Genomic DNA, 20,412 nt, shown 5'->3' with positions numbered 1-20,412 from the left:
GATACAGGGCCCAATCCAGCTCCCACCAAAGTTCAGTGGATAAACTCCTTTCAACTCCTTAATAGGAGATAGATGTCACAGGCATGAATTTAACCTTTTGGAGCCAGTTCTATTTACACTTTTTTGTGGGAACTTAAATGGTGCATAGACCTTCAGCTGGCCGTCTGCACTAGAGTGAGTTTCGCTCATAGTGCACATGGAAATAGATTAAAAGTCCGTATAGACTGAACCATTGCACCATGACACACTAAAGCCACTTGTCAGAAAATTATTTTATAAAGCCGCTCACCGTTCTCCAGCTGATAAGTCAGCTGAGCAAAGTAATGATAGGATGACTTCTTCTTGAGGAGGGGGGAACTTTGTCAAGCTGGTCAGGTGGAAATAGCTTAGAAGCATCAGAGTCTTAAGGAGGAGCCAACTTTGAAAATGTAACCACAGGGCTGTCTCATGAGAGAACTGTAAAATCAGATTCCACTTGGTCAGTTTCTTTGATCTCTTGGTCCTGATGTGAGTAGCACGTCTCATCTTTTTTTCTTTTTTTTTTTTTCCCTTCCCCTCCCTTTCTTCACTTCGTTCTATCCAAGCTCTGATCAGGCCTAAGCTATGTTATCTTACTGACAGTCAATGAGAGGTTGAGTAAATTTATTGTATCCAGCAGATAAACTATTATGCCATTCTCATTTGTAGCGCTCATATTCTCTAACAGTTGTACTGTCAAGACGTACAGTAAATGGCAATGCATATGTACTGTATGTGTACTTTGGGAGCAAAAAATTGTAAAGCAATAATCTGGAAGAAATTAGCTATTACCAGTAGTTAACTAAGGGGTGAGCCAAAATTAAGAGCGATTAAAGATTTACCAAACCAGTTATTCACTTCGATGGGATCAGTGCCATCATTAAGTAACACTTGTGGCTTCTTATAGTAATACATTTTAGAAAATAGCTGCTGGAACATGAATATTGCTGCAGTGTTAAAAAAACTGCTCTTATCCCATCTATTAATACCTGGTTGTAAACCAGTGGTCTGGCTCACCAGCCTGGGCACCAAAGAACACTGTCCAGCCAGGGGATTTCAGTCTGTTTTCTTCACAGACTCAGCTTTATTTCTACAAAATAACATACATTCAGCACATCAATTGTATCTGTTTTCACTGACCAGAGTCTTCAGCAGGGGCCTATCAATGCCCTGCAGAATTATATTCCACAGCAGGCCATCTGCCTTTGAGTCCGGGCGAGTCTTGATTGTACTCTGCAGGATATCTGCTTAAGTCATATGTAAGCTGGGTTCTTCCTCTTGACCCAGGGACTCTGGCAGGAGCCTGTCTGCAGCTCTGCAACTTGTATGAAGACCAGGAGATCTTGAATTATCATCTGATCCCTGGTTTTACAACATCAGCTGATTGGTCACATATAGCGCTAAGCCCAACTCCCCTTAAAGGACCAGCCACTCTGTGACACTGGTTTTGTACCCGTCCTGGGGTAGAAAAAAGATTCCAATTGGTATTTAATGAATTCATTTTCATAACTTGTAAATGTAATAGGCAGTGAACAGTGTGTGGTGATAAGAACACAGGCTATAAATCCTGAAGCCTGGCTGGGGAACTATTTTGTAGGGGTTTGTAAAACTGATGCCCAGGTACAAGGAGATCATTTTGAATCATGCTGTGAAGCGAAATGCACACGCACACCATTCTCCAAACTGTGTCACGGGAATAGATAGGGTAAGACACCAAGCCACAAAACCCAGGGGAGCTCTGTGTTTCAGTGGGCACAGTGCTTTCAATTTTTATCTTTGCTTCCAAGAATTGCAGCCCTTGATCGGTGTGTGTGACCCACAGTGAATGAATCAGTCCCCGAGGAAAGAGTTCAGTGCTATTCGGTGTCCGTGTAGAATCAGTTCTGTTACCCAACTGTCCAAGGTGGGTCTGGTCCAAAGATACACGCATTTTTAGAGACCTCCCACCCCTCTTTTCTCCGGATCTATGAATGGGGGGGACCAGGGAGTCAAGTTTCATGTGCTGAATGCTGGCTAATGACACAAGAGGATTCCATTCTTACTAAATTAAACTGGCTCGTTATTAAATCAACTACGTATAGAACTGCTCAAACTGCACTTTAGCTCCCCTCCCGCCTTGTCATATGCGTAGGTCATTTGGTGCCTTTTCCAAACATTTCCCTCCTGCAACCCATGATTCTCCCTCCAAGTTCGATGAAGGGTCGCTACAAGTCCAGAAGTGTCTTTTAGGGAAGAGAGAGGCTTGAAGTCCAGCCTGGATCTTTCTCCTCTGGTGTATCTGTTCCGTTTGTCTCTGCTCAATGCAGAACGGTAGTGGCCTGCCTGGAATCCCCAGAAGGACTGTGTGTTGTAAGGACAAAATTCCCATTGAAGGGAGAGATTTGTCCTCTGCAGCTAAGGAAGAAGCAAGAACTGAGTGGGTAGGAGGTTTTTTGGCCTTTGGCTGGTAGGCAGTGAATGAGGATATCAATCTGAGCAAGGCTGGCCCTTGAGAAAAAACAAGGAACAAACAGACAGGGCAGGACCAGGTTCTTTCCTCCACGGCACCTCCCAGGGCTTTGCATCGCTGCCGTTGGGAGCGTTAGAAGCAGTGTGTGTCGGAGGGTGGCGCTATGCCCGAGCTGCCCCTGCAGAGGAAGTTCTCCTTTTCAGAAAACCCCTGCAGTCAGGAAATTTGGGGGAAAGGGAGTAAAATTCTCCACCTAGTGCCGGCAGATATACAAAAGCCTTACCTTCCCCCTGCTCTGGTACCAGGAGGTGATGGCCCATTTTAGGGAGGCAAAAACGGACTTTAGCCACGGCGACTGACAGGTCCGAGCTGCCTCTGCTACCTGCGGAAAGGAGGGACGAGCCCTTGGCAGGCTGCCAGCCCTTCCAGAAGTGGGAGAAGGTTGATAGTTCCAGCTGCTTTAAAAGTGCAGTTGCTCCAGCATCCACTTCCCCTTCCCCAGCTCTCCCCATGGAGATCGAATGAGTTTCGCTCCACTGGGCGGTCCTTGCAATACGCTGAGTGCTCATTATATCCAGTAGGTGCTCATTGCCTTTTAGTTAAGCACAGCAAACCTGCTACTGGGAGAAGCTCAGGGGTGTAGCGAATGCTGATAATGGGGAGTGGGGAAAAGAGGAGGAAAGGGCAGTGTGGAAAAAAATCTCTTCCCAAAGCAGAGCTGTTCCTACAGCCTCTTATGGAGATGACAATCTACTTCATTTGCCCCAAGTCAAGTGAGATACCTTTTGTCCCCCCCTTCATCTCACCTGATTCCTTTTCCACCATTCATGCCTTTTCCAACGCAGCCCTTTATAAAATCAAAGTCTTAGCTGCTGCAGATCTGAGCACCAGTGCTGTTTAACGAGCAGTGCCCAACTCGTGTCATTTAGTCTTTTGCAAAGTGAAATCTTTGAAGGTTTGAAAGAGAAACTAAAGTATCTGCGCTTCTCTTTTTGCAGACTGGTTTAAGCAGCAATACCATATTCACACGGGGCCTATCCTCCATTGCATCTGGGGAAGTCATTCACGCCTGTGCGTAGGTTTTGACACCCCGTTTGCACAGGAACGAATGGCCACACCAGACACAAAACAGAGGATAATCAGGCCCATGGTGTGCAGTGTGCACGGATTCCTATGCCGGTGCACAGCCACATATGTCAGTGGGCTCAGCAAAGGCCCATACATGTAGATCCAATTGCAGGACGGTAGCTCGAGTTCCCAATTGTCTTCCTATTTGAGTTCCGCCTTGTGTAGTGTCTAATAAAGTAGTATTTGTGTTTAGATGCTAAGGACCTATAGTTTGACAGTTACTGCAATGAATTTAAATAGTGCGCTGTCGTATACATTTCCAAATATAAGATGTACTTATTTAAGCATGCAGGAAAACAGGTTCCTAATTTCAGTAAACATGAGGCCCTACAATGAGGAATGACAAACCATTGGCCACCTTCCACAAGGCTAGAATCGGATGCCTTTTATTGCAAGTAATGTAACACTTTAAAGCATTCCCCATTGGGGGCCATTTGTGCGGGCTCTTGGAAAACAGCAAGGCAGCTAAATAGAGGTGATAAGAGAGTAAGGGCCAATAAGCTGTGTAAATGACAAATGCCAAACTGCACTTCTGTTCATAAAGCTAATCAGGATTGTCTCACTGCTTGCTTAATCTCCCTCTATCCTCCTGCCTATTTGTCATATCCGCAGTCGGTTACTTCGTCCTATTTGCAGATTGTAAGCTCTGTGGGTAGGGGCTGTCTTGTTATATTTGTACACTGTGTCTAGTGGTCCTGATTCCTGCTTGAGGCCTCTCGGCACTACCACGATAGAAATAATACGTCATAATATTTGTTCCTAAGTCTTCTTGCAAGATCACAATTCCTGCAAAGCGCAGACCCCATGAAATCATTTACAGGAAACTATGTTGTAACTTCCAACTTCCGCTGGTCCTTCAAATCAGCGCCACAGGGTAAAGCTGGTGCCTCTTATATAAAAGGAGGAGGAGAACCCAAAATGTAGGGAGATTCAGTTCCCTGGTCACATTAACTGTCCATCCACACCCTGCCTCCATTTCCTCCTTGTGCAGGAGGGTGTGACAGGGCCGCATGCAAAGGGCCGAGAGGGCACGCGAGTGCTGCATGGAGATTTCTGGAAGTCTCCATGCTTTCTGCAAGACCATTTCAAGACTCATTTCTGCAAGACCATACCTGTCACATCTCAGTCTGTGTTCACCTTCTGGCAACTGCAGCATAGGAATTGTGGACTGCATCAGACCAGTGCTCCATCTAGTCCCATATCCTGTCTCCAAAAGCGACTAGAGCCCTGCAGTAGGAATTATGAGATAATCTGCCCATATGCAAAGACTCTTCCTAACCCCCCGTAGTCCGAGTTTGGGTCATACACTAATCACAGCTCACAGAAATTCCCCATTCTCCTTCCTGTGCCACTCAAGGATTTAATACCAGCTTCTGGTATCTCTTAAAATTAAAAATTGCAGAGGAACAAACCAATGCACCTGGGTTTTTGTTGTTGTTTTCTTTTCTGTTTCTCTCATTTAAAGCTGAAAATGTATATTTCAACATTGCAAGTGAATTGTTAGCACCTTAAAGAGGCTAATGCTGCTGTATGCGTTATAAAGGCGAAGTAGGAGTGCTGTCTTGATTTCTTTATTAAAAGACCATAAGAAAAAATGAGCTTTGTAAAATTAGTTAAGAAGAGTTATTTTAATACAATTACTCCCGCTTGTGTGTAAACTACCTGCCACATTTTAATTACACAAAAACAGTAGAGTAATAACGCAGCAGTGAGGATGGATTAGAGTTAGAAAAACTCATCTCAGCTAATAGGCAGGCTTCTCTTTCTAATGGTTTCAAGTAATAGGTTTTGTTTTAATTATTTTTTTCATTAAAAATTTCTTCAGGATAAAATGTGATCATACAGTCTGGGCTCCCATGTCACTGGTTTCTCTAGGGTCTCCTTAGAGGTAGCTATTTTGCTCTGCCAGCATTAGAAGCAAAAATACTCAGCCCTGCAGCTTAAAGTTCTCCCTCTGTATTTTATAGCTACTGTAATCAATCAGCTAAAAGTGGTTAGGTTTGGAATTAGATTTAAAGTTGCATCAGCTTTATTGCTGCAGGAGCCAAATTTCTCCCTCTCTTACAAAAATTGTACTTTTTCCCCCCTCTCTTAATTCATTTTGTTCTTCTTATAAGTCGAGTAATACATTTTTTTTTGAGATTTTCTACTTGACTCAGGCACTTTGGACGCTTCACCTTGTTCCAAGATCAGCTCTCTCCAAGTTCTCCAGAACTGCTTCTCTAGATATGAAGGCCCTGCAATGCATGATTCTCTATCCGCTGAAGTCAATGAGTGTTTTGTCAGGTTTTCACCCCATGGATTTTTCTTTGGAACTCTGCACACCAGGTTTTCATTTACTCCCTGGTAGAATGAGAAATGATTTTTCTTCCTGTTATCAGAGATCCAACCTCCTTTTTTTACCCTGTATGGAAAAGATCATCCCTGTTGTCATTTTAAAGGCAAATACAGTACTTGTTAGCCTCTAGTCCTTTGGTACCTGGTATAGTCGGTGATTTTAATGAGAGATTGCACATTTTTGTTAGAAGCGCAACCTTTTCATTACTAAGTTTCTGCTATCCCCTTGGCTGTATACCATCTGTCCTGGTGAACCGCTGCTCTTTAATTCATCTGCTTCTTCCAGCACTTCCTCTTTTGGCACCTTAGGCTCTGACATTGCTTCATCTTCATTACCTGAAAAAGCCTGTCTTCTGGGGTTCGTATCTGCCGAATTTCCTCTTTAGCGAAGGTCATGGCAAAGAAATCATTTTGTTTGTCAGCAGTGTCCTTATCCTCCTCAATTGCTCCCTTTATTCCTCACAGTCCGGTGAACCTATTGATTCTCTCCCATCCTTCTTGCTTACAATATACTTAGAGAATTGCTTTTTGTTTGTTTTCATGCCTTTGGCTATTTGCTCTTCAAATCTTCTGTCAGGACTCCTTATTTCCTTCTTACAGTTCACCTGCCATAGTGTATTCTCTTTTTATAGTCTTGGTTTGGCTGGATTGCCATCCTCTGAAGAGTACCGCATTGACTTGAATAGTTCCTTGTGCCTTGCTACTAGACTGAATTAGGTTTTATCTTTACGTTTAGATGGGGGCAGGAGTTTGAATGATTGTAGTTTGTGTTTGTTAATTTAAGAGGATTTCTTTATTTTACCCTCACTAATGACTACATCAAAAGCCAAGTTCTCTTCAGTCCATACTTCTCTGTGCCGTCTGTCAGTGCCTCTTTCTCATTCTGTCTAGAGCGGCTCTGGACTTGACTAGCTGGTTAGTACACCGATTTAATTACATAGGTACAACTCCACGAGTGGATAGTCAGAAATCAGTGTAAGAGCTTCTTGAATCAGTTCTGTTTAAATCCGTCACAGGCTTAAACTAAACTGATTTCAGACACTCCTAAAGCCATTAAGGATTGTCCACGCGCAGACTTCCTCTGACATAACTAAATTGGTTTAAAATGATTCCTTCTAGTTAAAGTGGTGCAGCTTTGTATGTAGACCAGGCCTCTGAGAACAAGGTTAGGGACCCCTCTAGCCAACTGTGTGTTGATACATTACCAGCACAACACACAAGGACTTTGCTCCTTCCATTCACTGAATTATAATCTTGGTAGAGCTGGTGTAAATAACAAGGCAAAGTGTAAGGCCAGGGAGAATCAGGCCCACAGACTTCGGAGAGTTCTGTTCAAAGAGTTGAATTTTATGAATCCCAAAATTAACTCCCCAAAATACATGTAAAAGCTTCAAACTCAAAGAAAAATTTCTCATTCACCAGAATTCCCACATAGTCCAAACACCTCTGCAATCACTCCAGAGGAGGGTGGTGTACATAAAAGAATATTGTGTGATGGGAGCTACCCTGTGATCCGCCTAATGAATGAAAATGGTCAGTTTATGAATATAGTAGGTTACGTCAGTGCTGTGATGTAAAGGGTATGGAAGTTGATACAAAGGAGATCTGTTAATTTAACATGAAGAACTTTTTTCTGTGCTCTAAAGGAGATTACAGGGGCAGATATACCATCCCCCCACTCAATAGATTTTCATAAGGGAGACTGCTCTGTATCATAAGCCTGCAACACCTGGGGCTTTCAATTTACAGTTCAATGCGTGCGGACAGAGTTAACGTCTTCTGGCAGATCTGGTGGCCAGGCCCAACTGTTGAGGTTCCTGCACATCTACATAGCAAGGAAATACATCACCACATTAAAAATACATTACTGCTTTGTTTAGTCTGTCCAAGAACTAGACAAATATAGAGTGGGAAGGGAAGTGAGGAGCAGGAGATTTGTAATGCAGAAGGTTAAGATTTTCTCAGGTATTTTTAGTAAAAATCAGAGACCGGTCGCGGGCAATAAACAAAAATTCACAGGCTGGCCGGCTGATCAGCTGCTCCAGCAGTGCTGGATTTGGGGCTGGCCGGATCTGCTGTTCTGCAGCAGCTCCAGGGCTGACAGCTGCTCCAGCCCTGCCCCTAACGTCACGGAGGTCCTGGAAAGTCGCAGAATCCGTGGCCAAATCATATCCTTAATAATGCAATTGAAGCCAGTTCATTTCCAGCCAGGTCAGCAGTGACCAAAAGTAGCTGGTCTCTGGTAACTGTTCTGTGGCCTGTAGTAGATGAAGGGGACTGATGAGCTAGGACAGTTCCATCCAGTTCTGCTGCCCCATTCAGTCTGGGTACGGTGAACTCAGTGTTAAGTGAGTGATACGGAATAAAAGGAAGTCCACTTAACATTGACTGTGCTTTGGAGATCACAAAGACAGATGAGAGAGAGAATGAGAGGTGGAACCAGATTCTGATCTCAGAATGATGTAAAAGGAGACTAACTCCATTTAATGACACTTGTATAAAAGAGAGAAGATTGAGGTCTTAGACATTTGCCCCCTATTCCTTGCTTGCAGTATAGTCGTATACTCCTGGCCGAGGGGTGAAAGACACTGCCATTCTATAGATATAAATTGCTACACGAGATGCAAGGAGCTAGGCAGTGGAGAACCAGGCCATCTGTCTCAAAACACCAATTTGTGCCTTGCTGCTACAGACTGGCTGTTGTTCGATTTCAGTTGGCTAAATAAAAGGAGTGAGAGGCCAGAGAAGAGCTGCTATTAATATCTTAAGTAGACTTTGACTCTCATAGCACAGTAAAAGATCATCTCTGTTTAGTTATGTACCTGGCTTGAAACTCTGGCATCAAAATATTAATTAAAAATAATCTGATCTGTCCTCTTCTAAAGACAGGCGAGTTCCTACCCCCGCTCGAGTTTCTTTTTTCAGAGCTGTGAGACCACACTCCATTGCAGTGGCAAGAAGGGACAAGCGGTTAGGTTAACAGCAAAATGAGGTGAGCACAGACAGATTTATGAAGGAGGAATAGATTCAAGTACGCTCACCCTAACAGTGATTTCAGCCTTTCCTTTTGGATTCCCGCCATCTTCTCACTCACCCAACAGTGCCGTCCCCTTCTTTTCCTTTTTAAATGAGATGGTAACTACTTGTGAAATTACAGCAACCTGCTGTATGAAATTTGTGATTATTTGCATTTAATTAAAGGCTGCTCCTGAGAAAATGAAGGGCAGCTTAACCTCAAAGTAAGCCTCTACATCTCCAGTAATTACTTTTAATTGAAGTCTTTGCAGTTCCCCAAAAAACCTGTTTACTCTGTCAGAAGTAGCCCTGAAAACTCTTTTATCCTCTTGTATAAGAAGTGACCAGGGGATTTTGATAAAAGATTCTTGAGTATAGGTTTAACCAGTTAATATAAAGTTTAATTAGTCAAAAGCCAGGGCAGTGGTGTGTTTATGAAATATGAATGAGCATATTTAATCTTCTTTAATTGCCCAAATAGTTATTCCATGTACACAGTAGCCCATTCAGAGAAGACCTCCTGTTGCAAATGTATTTGTTTCCCCAGCTCTGTAAAGGGTTTCATTTCCTTTATAAATTTACACCATTTTGTGCGGTTCTCGCTGTCTCTTTGCCGGCTGATTTTTTTATTTCTCTCCTACGAGTAATTGCAGAAACAACCAGAGCTAAATTCTGTAAGAACAACAAATGAACAATATCTCTGCAGCTGAAAATCCATCTGGCTCCACTGAATCCCGTGGATGCAAATTTACACCAGCTGAGGAATGCTGTATTAAGTGTGATAGAAAATATGGGTCCAAAGAGTCACCATTGTTGATGTGACTCTATAACTCTGCAACATTAGACCATTTTAAACAAGGTTCAGGGTTCGGTATCCAGAGACCTCAGCCTGCTTAGTCCCATGGAAAACACATAATTAAAAATCCTTTAACCTTTATTAAAGATACAGAAAATAATGAAAATCAGTTAAAGTTTTTGAAATGTAAAGAATTAAGTCAGCCTTTCATTTTAACAACATCCCTTGGTCTTTTTCCCTTTCACTGGAGAAAACCTTTAGAAGGGGGGAAAAAATCCTTGTTTGACAGCTCTTAGTTGGTATTAAACATGGTAATAGCTGCTTTTTTGAGGAAAAGTAAAGAGGCTAGTTGAGATGGGCTGGAGCTGTTGTTGTCGAAGTCTGATCCTGCTTCATTTAAGACAAAAAAAATAAACAAACACATACAAAAGTGGGGGAGAGAGAGAAAAGAACAGCAAAGAGGGAAAATGCGGGTTCTTTCTCTGGAGTTGACTCCAACTTGTAGCCTAACTGCTGGAAAAGCAGAAGCCCAGCACCCAGCCCGATCAGTCACTCTGAGACCTGGCAAACTTGTATCGGTGTCAGGCTGTTTTGCGCATTGCTTTTAGTTGCCTTTCTGGTTATAGGCTTATAGCAATCTTGCAAAATATGCAGCCTGGGCTAGCTAAGCCAGACTTGTGTTAGGCAGAAGGCAAGGACTGAGGGATAGGGAGGAGAAGTTGGGAAGAGAAGGAGAGAAAGAGCGAGACATCCCATGGATCGGCTAGGATTTAGTCTGTAGAGGTGGAGATGGCATTATCATCGGGATCTCTCTCTGGCCCAGTCTGGTCAGGACATCTTTCAGGATTAGGATGAAGAAGGTCCGAGGTCCCAGGAGATGATGGGGGGTGACAGCTGTGACGAGGAAGCTCACTCCTTCCTTTGTCTTTTAGTCAGTCTACGTTTGCTTTCGTCAGTCCATATTTATCCACAGTCCCTTTTTGAGGACCTCAATAGGGAGCAATGGGCAGAATAGCTCCCCCTCTGTCACAGTTCAGGGATGCTGCACCTGTATTCTGCCTCTGGGGTCCAGCAAGGGCTCCCCAGCTCTTGCCTCTCTTGGGTGCAGACACTTTTGTCTCTCCCTTCTGACTGGGGTATTTGGATTCTAAGGCCAGAAGGAGCCATTGTGATCATCTAGTCTGACCTCTTGTATAGCCCACACCAGAGAACACCCCCAGCATGATTCCTACAGCAGATCTATTTCCAGGCAGCACACTTCCCTGCCTATACTGCCATCTAAGCAGGCTTCTTTTGCCTTCTCTTCAGAGACCGTACACCGTGTAGTTGCCACAATTATAAGTTACCACAGAGCTCTTTCTAAGCAAGCCCATTTTATTCTTAAGGTAAAAGCGTTACAGAGACTGCATATTGAAAACAATCAGACAAACCTACCTACGTGCTAATAAGCTTATCGGACCTCACTGCAACTCCAGCATGGGCTATGGCAGATAAGCGGTCCATCAGAACCCCACACAGAGGTTTTCCTGTGGTTTCAGGCTTGCAGCATGCTGTGCCCAGAAGAACACACGTGAAGAATTTAGGTCATCCTTTATATAGTTTGGGGCCTTTGAGGTGAAGTTTTGAGAAACAAGTAACCAGTACACAATGTGTCACTTCAAAAGACCTCCCAAGAACCTCCTGGGAAACCTGCTTCTCATGGATTGTCCCAAACAGATCTCAGACATTCATAACGCTTCATAGAGATAGCATTAGTCATGTCTTCCTCCTCCTAAAGAAATTCCATACAACTCCACAATAATACATAAACATTTGCATTTTTAATACAATGAACTCCTAAACTACGTAGACTTAATTCAGTAAAACTTCATTTAATTCAATAAGGTTGATTCAGGATATTATCATGTCTGTCACACCCTCATTTTTTTGTCCACCAATCAAGCCTAACTTCCAACTTGCCAAGTTTTCGTTCCACACTTCTCAGACACAAACTAAACGAGTCTTTGAGTTACATCAGTAGGCCTCTTTGTTTGGACTAATTCAGTCTTTTTTACTCCTCTTTGCACCTTTTCCCATCAATATTTATTGTTGGTTCTTGTAGCACTTTTTATAAACTTCCATTCACTTTCCCACAGTTAGGCTCACAAGTGGGTAGATGTGTAGGCCCAATTCTTACACCGCCACCGGTCCTGGATGTGCAGGTGTTTTTTTTCCAGGATGCACTGTGTTCCCCACTCTGTCTCCTGCTCTTGTCCATCTCAACTCCCAATCCAATGGATCCTTAACAGACAAGGTGGAGATAGAGAAGCTGCTGCAGTGGAGGAGTGTGCCGGGCTGGACCCATTGCTTCCTTCCGTGGTCCTGTGGTGGGGGGCTCTCCACACCCGTTTATTCAGTTTTGCCCCCTCTCTGCACTCTACAGCAAAAGAGGGAGAATATGGCCATAAATTTCTTTCTTTCATCAGAATCTGAACCTGCAGCCAACTTTCATCCCAAGTCATTTGCTGCAAAAGGCTGTGGCGAAGCATCCTGCAAAATACTCACATTATGCACTATGTTTGGGAAAGACACTCAGATTATTGATGGGAACCATATTCCTGCCTATATTCGACTAGATAGCTATAGCCATGGAAACCCTACAGAACACACACCCGATACAGACCCCATCCATGCTTTTCTACAGTATGCCGCTATCTCACCGTACTGCCAGAGATTGTCCGCCGGTGGGCATGTGGTTAGGACACCCACCCGAGGCGTGCTTCTGATAGGTAGGCACAGAATATTGTTCCTAGTCAATGCTCACAGCCGGTCCCCATCACATATCATGTGCTTAATTTGGAAGTCTGTTTTAGCAAGGGTCACATGGACGTGGATGACCAACCTCTCCCAGTCTACTCATTTTTTTGATACTTCCTAATGTGCAGTGCTCCTACATCCCACGGCGTTCCTTCCATAGGGAGTGTGACATGTCACCAAGCATTACGTATGCTAAGTCACTGTCAACAGTTCCCATCTGTGGCATGTAAAAGAGGGGAGCGCATAGTTCATTTGTCTCTGAGATTATTTATCATCCATCTTAGTTACAGGCGTGTCTTTCTTGAATTACAGCCGTCACCTGATTATATCTACCGTCACTTTCATATGGCCATTGGCTGCTTCCATTGGAGGCACAGTGGTGGTAAATGTGGCCTTTGACCGTATTAGACTCCTTGCCTGTATTAGGCAGCTGAAGACAGGTGCTATACAAATAAAGATGAATAAAATCCATAAATGAAAGTGGTATAAATGGCTTTGTCCCATTGTTTATTCTCTCTGAAATATATATGAATATTGAAAAGCATTCTGCATTACTGTATTCTTGCAAGGTTCATTAACATACAATATAATATAATTCAGCAGGAACATGCTTCCTGCGCCTGTCTTATTATTTGCTTGAGGTATACAATTCTGTTAAATTTATAATGAAATACATGAAATATTTAGCAGGAATGAGTTCTCCTTTCAGAATCAGCTTAGTGAGCCACAGTTGACTCGGACATAGAAGTTTCATTGCTTGCCAATTGCATTCATAGAAAATCCTAGGTATCTCTCAATCCTGCTGTTATGGTTAAGCACTTGAAAAAGGGATGTGACCTTCCAGTGTTCTTGCTTAAGAAGCAGACATGCTTCCTGGTAAAAAGGCTGCCTTTCTTTTCAGGACCTTTTAAAAATACCTTTAGTTCCATATAGTTCCATTAAATAGGACTTTTTTAGGTTGTTTTTTTTTCCTCATGTGGGTGAAGTCATTTTTGCTAATCCTAATTCAGATGATTTAGCAGGAAGGTATAGTGTCTGGCAACAAATAGATAGTCTTTCAAAACAGAATATTAAAGCAATTTGTTTTGGGAAACCTAAAAGAGTCAGTGACTTTTATATTCTGCATCTCTTCCATGAGCTACAGAGGGAGTTCTTCCTTTATGTATTTGTTGAATTAAGGGGTATTTATGTGCAGGTTTCACCAAATGAGATAATGACCCAACAAGTTTGTGCAATATAACCTAACTTCTTGTAAAAAATCAAAAACTTAACTTGAGCAGCTAGCAGCTGGGATATAGAAAGGGTGGGAATGAAAGGCCTGTGTTTCATATGTGCTGTTTGTTTCCCTAATAGAGTGAATAAGGCATGGTCAGGAAAGCAAAACCATATAATGGGATTGGCAAATTTCATCTTCATTTGAAGGCCGATGTCAACGAGCATTGACCGCAGATATTTGTCTTAGTCAGTCAGTGACCTCAAGGTCACTCAGTCTTGTGCGTTGACCAAGGAAAATATAGATGCTAGAAGTTAACTGAAATTGAAGACAGAGAGAGATAATTCATCTCTTATTTACAGGAAGGTTGCATTCATTGTTAAATTCCCTATTCCAGTAGGAAACTCTTAAGGGAAAGAGACGCTGGTTTACCATTTCCTTTATTTAAACAAGAGCAGCATGTGAGTCTTAAACATTTAGGGCTAGATAGTGGGCCTGCCTAGCACTGCCACACATGGGTAATGGGTGGGGTTGCCAATTTTGGTTGGACGTATTCCTGGAGGTTTTATCACGTGACATAATCGGTAATTAGAGATTAATCTTTCATCTTAATTTAATCTAATTCCTGGAGACTCCAGGACAGTCTTGGAGGGTTGGTAGCCCTGGTAATAAAGAGTAAAAAGCCGACTACCACCCGTGCTGCTGCATTAACTCTTCCCACATTGCAGCTGGAGCAGCGGGCAGAGGGAAGGAGCGGTGCACCTAGTACTGTCTTCCCCCAAGCAGATAGGTGGGGAGGGGTTAGAAGCTCGGATCCCGTCTCTGCCCCCAGAGCACCATCCAGCATAGCTGACTGTGCAACCGGGCAGAAGGCATTTGCACCCACTAAAAAGGGCAGCAGTAAGTTACCTGCCCCTGGAGCAAAGGAGGAGAGAGAGAAGCACAGGCATAGTTTGACTTCTATATTTGGAGGGGGTGGGAGCTCCAGTCAGGTCAGGGGACCACGTGTGAGGGTTCGGGGGGGGAGAGGAGGGACGATTCCGCACATGCCCAAAGCTTGCAGTTTGGGGGGGGCAACGCCCACCCCCCAAACTACACCCTGGTGAGGAGAGGTTTCATTTTTCGGAAAAATGCGTACAGCATACCTAAGTGTCAGTGTGTGAAACACACACTTTTTGCCTGGATAGCCTGCTAAATGGATATTTAACAACCATTCCTCTGATGCATGACTCCGTTTTCCCCTCAGGCTGATGTAAATCAATGGAGTTGCTCCTGATTTACATCAGTTTAAGTGAGATGAGACTCAAGCCGATCAAGTGAGATAATGAACAGCTTCCAGAAGCCGAGGCAGATTCCAGAGGAGAGGGTGTTAAGCTTTGAAAGGTAGACAGTAGCTATGCCATTGAAAAGAAAAACCTCGGCTGGTTTTCCATAAGGAACAGCAGTTATTGGTGCTTTGGGTTAGCAATAAATAATGTAGCTGCACGTTAAACACCTATTAACTTTGCCAGTCTAAAACAAATACAGATGTGTTGTGGGAATCTCTGCAGCACGTAGCACATCCCAAGGTTCACCATGAAGTCCTCTGTGCACGGAACTGCTGATGAAATCAACCACAGCTATATGGAGAACATATGTCATGGGAATGTGTAGTCGACGGGGCAATAACATACAAATTCTGGTAAATGGAAGTTAATAATTGTCATCTTTTTTCTTTTTTTTTTTAACCTATATCATTTCCTCTCCTTTTTTAAAATGAATCCTTCCAATAAGAAATGTGAAGTTAAAAGTGAATTCACTGCTCGGTTTTACAGTTACCACTGCTGTTTGTATACAGGATAATCTGGCTAAAAATCTTATTGAAAACAAATTTGTATAGATGATGAAATGCATCGTGGGTAGAACTCTACCATTCATCCAAACTTTCTTTTCAACAGAGATTTATACTGTGGCAAAACCTGCAGGGTGCTCTGGTTAAATCTTTAGATCTTTATATTGTTTTAAGGGTCTGTAATGAGGCATGTGGACAATCCGTTTCACACATGGAGAATCCCACTGAAACCTGCCAGTTTGATTTCACTTCTTGTGTTACTATATATATAGCAGAAAGCAGATCTCCCCGTGTGACTCATTCTGACTCCCGGAAGCTGTGTGAAATGTCTCGGTAATACACACGAAGCCATTTACTGAAGCTGCCAGCCTCCTGTGCCAATTTCTAAAATAATCCACTAAAATTTAAACAGTCAGTAGTGCAACTTTTGTCTTACACTAGATTTCAGGGCCATGGTGCTACCTTGGATACTCCCATCCATAGATCTGAGAGGGCTCACCAATGACCCTAGTCAATGACAAGTGTGTCCTAATTGTGTCCCTGTGTCCTAATTGTCGAAGCAGGGTGTCTTGAACCTCCCTTTTTTACTTCTGGATCTCATGAAGAATTACAAGCATCCATTCATAGATGTCTATGTCTTTGCAATGACTCAGCAAAGTAAAGGTTTAAGGGACCTTTAATTGGCTCTAGAATCAGAGCACTCCTCTAATCTCTTCTTCTTTGTAATCCAACTGTTTGCGTGAGTGTAAGATAATAGGTCTTCCAATGTTTATATTTTTAATAAGATCCCTTCTTTACGGAGTTTCCCCTCATTACAGACACAGACGTCAGGTGAGGTGCTGAAACACTGTCTTGTTATAATCAAATAAATTAACTTATTGCTCCTTAAATACAATTTTTCCCCCATTGGCATCCATCAACTTAATTGTACTGGAGTCTTCTGAAATCAAAGTGCAGTGATGATCCATATACTATATTCAAGAAACATTGTGTCAAGCATGTTTGTAAGGTTTTGGGGGATTATTTTTTTTTTTAATATACTCCTCAGTGTTTGCAATATTGCATTAGAATACTTGGAATGTATAATTCAGAAACTTTATTCCCTTCCAGTTTTGACCATATGGAAAAGTCTTATGAGAAACACTAGTCTTATAAGAAGTAACGCTACAAAATCTGAAGAATTTAATAACCATATCTCTAGTATAGGCTTTTAAAAAAAAAATCCTATACAATTCTATGAGAGAGAGAGAATTTTCCATGATTGTACAAGAAGGCCACTAGAATAGAGGGTACCATTCTCTAGTCAAGTCTATAGGACTTTTCCCCCGGGTAGTTTTTTTTGGCAAACACTGACCCCAATCATGTGGACACTCATGCACAAACTTACCTTGCTCAATGGATCTTTATCAAACCATTAAAGTAGAGTTGGTCGAAAAATTTTTGACCGAACAGTTTTCCATCAGAATATGTTGTTTAGTCAAAATCAAAACACTCGCAAGAGCATGTCGATTTTGACAAAACTTTTGACAGAAATTTTTTTTAAACAATTTGAAGTTGAAATGGAGAATTTCATTTTTACTTACTCGTTATTGAAACAAATGATTTCAGTAAAATAATTTAGCTGTTTCTGCCTCAAAGCATTTCAGAATTTACGTTCCCCTACATCTTGTGAGAATAGGACTTTTTAAAAAAAAAATTGTACCAGTTCAGGACAGAAACACATTTTGAAATTTCCTTCAGGATTCTGATTTTTGACTAACTAGCTTAAAGTTTAAAAGGTGTATAAGTGTTTTCAGGATCGGGGCCATAGTGGGTGTCTTTATAGAGTGGAAGTGTGCACAGCTGGTTTCTGTTTAAGAGTAGTTTCTTCTTGAGTTGATACCAGACCAACAAGATCATTCATAGATGCCAAAAGGACTCATTATGTAGCTGCATGTGTAACTTTTTAATCATATACATGAATGATAAGATTCTCTCTTCACGTGCTAAGATTACTTGGAGATGCCATTCCAGACATTCTGGTTCAGAACCTTAGAACCTCTTGTAAATTCACAAAGCTCCTTTGAAATTAGTGGAGCTGTGCAGCGGCTGAAGATGTGGCCCCAGTTACTTTAATTAATTGTAGAGTTAAAAATGGAAAGGGAAGATGCCTACATTAATTTAACCTGATTTCAGCATGTTTTACCTACCAAGGATTGAAATATAAAATGACTGCTTTTGCTCTCTACCCTGTATTTATCCTTAGGAGGTTTCTGATGGGTTTCAGCTATTTAAGGCAGCAGTAAATGTTAACTGGAAGCTATCGGGCATTCATAACCTCAAGCTATTTAGAAATCTGAAAGTCTGAATAGATATTTTAAAAAATAAATGGAGAAAAGAGCAGAAGCAGCTGCCTACTTTTCAGGTGAATTCCACTCAGGATGAAAAATTATATCTGAATTGAAGCAAAATGTTCCTAATGGCCCTAGTCAAAAGGCCTATTACAAGATGTCTAACTCAGTTAAATTCCTTTCTGCTTTAAATCGTTAATGATTACGTATTTTATGGCTGAAGTGATATGTACTTAAAGGGCATTTTTCTTAAAGGTTAATCGAACTTAAAAATGAGTGTTTGAACTGAGCAGTACGGACTCTTCAGTCACCTTCTGCTGTCAAGCTGGTAAAATCAGGGCATTGATTCTACTGGAGACTAAGGACTGGTCTGCACTACAAACTTTTGTTGACCAAAGTCAGCTTTTTGCGCCAAAACAGTGGTGGTGTGTACAATGCAATTCTCCTCCACTCTCCCCCCTCCCCCCCTGCCCCAGATGACCCAACTCCCTATATTTTGCAACAAAATAAAACTACCTCAACCAGAGGTGTAGAGATTTTTGCACCAAACATTTAGCAACAAAGCATCAGTGTAGACACTGCACTTGGTTATGTTGTGATAAATGGCCTCCAGGAAGTGTCCCACAATGCCCATCAATGGCACTCTGGCCATAGTTTGAACTCCGCTATCTTGCAGCCATCTGCCCCTCCGCCTTTAAAGTCCTGGGGATTTTTGAAATTCCATTTCCTGGCTGGTTGGCGTAGAGAGCTCACATCACGTCTTCCTAGCTGACCATGGCAGCTCCACGCACCAAACACTTTCCTGCTTGGAGCACACCGGAGCTTCTGGATCTGATCGGCCTTTGGAGAAAGGAGGCTGTGCAGTCCCAGCTCCGCTCTGGCTGAAGAAACTTCAATACATATGGTCAAATTTCTCATTTAATGGTGAGAAGGGCTATGAAGGGGACACGCTGCAGTGCCGTGCGAAAATCAAGGAGCTGCAGCAGGGGTACCAAAAGGCTACGGAGTCAAACCATTGCTTTTATAAGAACCTGGAAGCCATCCTCAGCGGTGACCTCCACCTTCAATGCCAAGAGACCTGTAGATACCTCCGTTGGCCCAGAGGCAGGGGACACCAGATTCAATCCCGATGAAGAAGTCGTGGACGAAGAGGTCGAGGTGGAGGGCGATGTGGAGTAGGGGATTGGGTCGTTTGGTGACATCGGGAGCCAGGACCTCCTCTTGACCCCAGAGGGCTCAAGCCAGTCCCTGCCCTCCAGTCTGGCATGCAAGATGCAGGAGAGGAGAACTCGGATAAGTGATTTTTTTGAGCTGATGCTGCTCGGTTATATGAGGTACGGCTGTTCTTTGCTTGGTTGCATTATACAGCTGGTTGAGGGGATAGACATGCACCCGACTCCAAAGTGATAGCGACCGACCGGTAGCAGTCTGGAGTTGCCGGCTTTCATACTGAGATCGCCGCATGCTTCTTCACCAAGAGGGCGGCTCTCATTCTGGTGTCCTTGGGCCACAGGGCAGGGGCGAGCGCCGCACAGAGTTCTATGAAGGTGGCACCTTCCAAAGTTCTGCAGCCACTGCTCATCATCCCAGACCTGCATAACGATTCAATCTCATCACTCAGTGCTTGTTTCATGTGCCCAAAAGCACATTGTGTGCAGATGCTCCGTGAATGTAAACAGTAATCCGGCGTTGTTTCTTTGCATGACGCACAGCAGGTCAGGCGCCTCGGATTCCAGTTCTGATTGGGAGCTCATGATATACTGCATGACCAGCCGCAATGTGTTCAGAACACCAATAGCAACAGTGGAGACCCGTGCAGGATCCATTCTTTCAGATAGAGATGGCGGGCGCACAGGAAACTGGGCTGTTGAAAAATGCAGCGAAACGCAGTCAGAAACCCAAGAAATAATGGGACAGAAATCACTGCATAATGGGATGTTGAGACCCCACCCATGATGCACTGTGATCCTCACCGCCTTCCCACAACGCCTAGTGGCACAAGGTGGTGAATTGAATAGTGGGATAGCTACCCCCGGTGCACTGCTCTCCCTGTTGATGCTAGAGTACCAGCTCTGGATGCGCTTTGGTGACACAAGTGCTGTGTGGACAGGGAAAAGTGAAATGATAGCACTTTTTGATCATCGCTGTAACTTGCGTCGACAACACTTTCTTAGTGTAGACCAGGCCTAAATCATCTGGCAAGATTTAAGAGCGAGGCGGTGCTGCTATAAAGTGGTGGAGCTGAGAGAGGAGAGAATTAGCCTGGTATTGTAGTTTATGAAGCACGGGCCGTGTGATTTACAAAAAAAGTGACATAAATCATTTGTTATGCAGTTTAGAGAAATAGACCTGTTTAGTATACATAAGGTGACATGGGGACTTCTTCACCCAAGAGATGGCATGTTACAGCGCAAGGTCCCAGTCCTGCAGAGACGTCTGCATGTGCTTGATTTTAAACACTTGCATAAATCTTTGCAGGAACAGAGCCCAACAGGTGTT

General features: G+C 43.0%; 1 protein-coding gene across 3 annotated transcripts in view; it reads left to right on the top strand.

Annotated features, from left to right (window-relative positions):
* The window catches only part of SGCD (sarcoglycan delta), a 425,473-nt gene that overhangs the window by 259,401 nt on the left and 145,660 nt on the right, over positions 1-20,412 (top strand). The window lies entirely within an intron of this gene.

The sequence above is a fragment of the Emydura macquarii genome, unplaced genomic scaffold (assembly GCF_026122565.2).
Source record: "Emydura macquarii macquarii isolate MOO-44397 ecotype Brisbane River unplaced genomic scaffold, CSIRO-AGI_Emac_v2 contig_2768, whole genome shotgun sequence".
Taxonomy (NCBI): Eukaryota; Metazoa; Chordata; order Testudines; family Chelidae; genus Emydura; species Emydura macquarii.
Note: the sequence above shows the minus strand (reverse complement) of the source record. Positions and strands in the feature narration are given on the sequence as shown.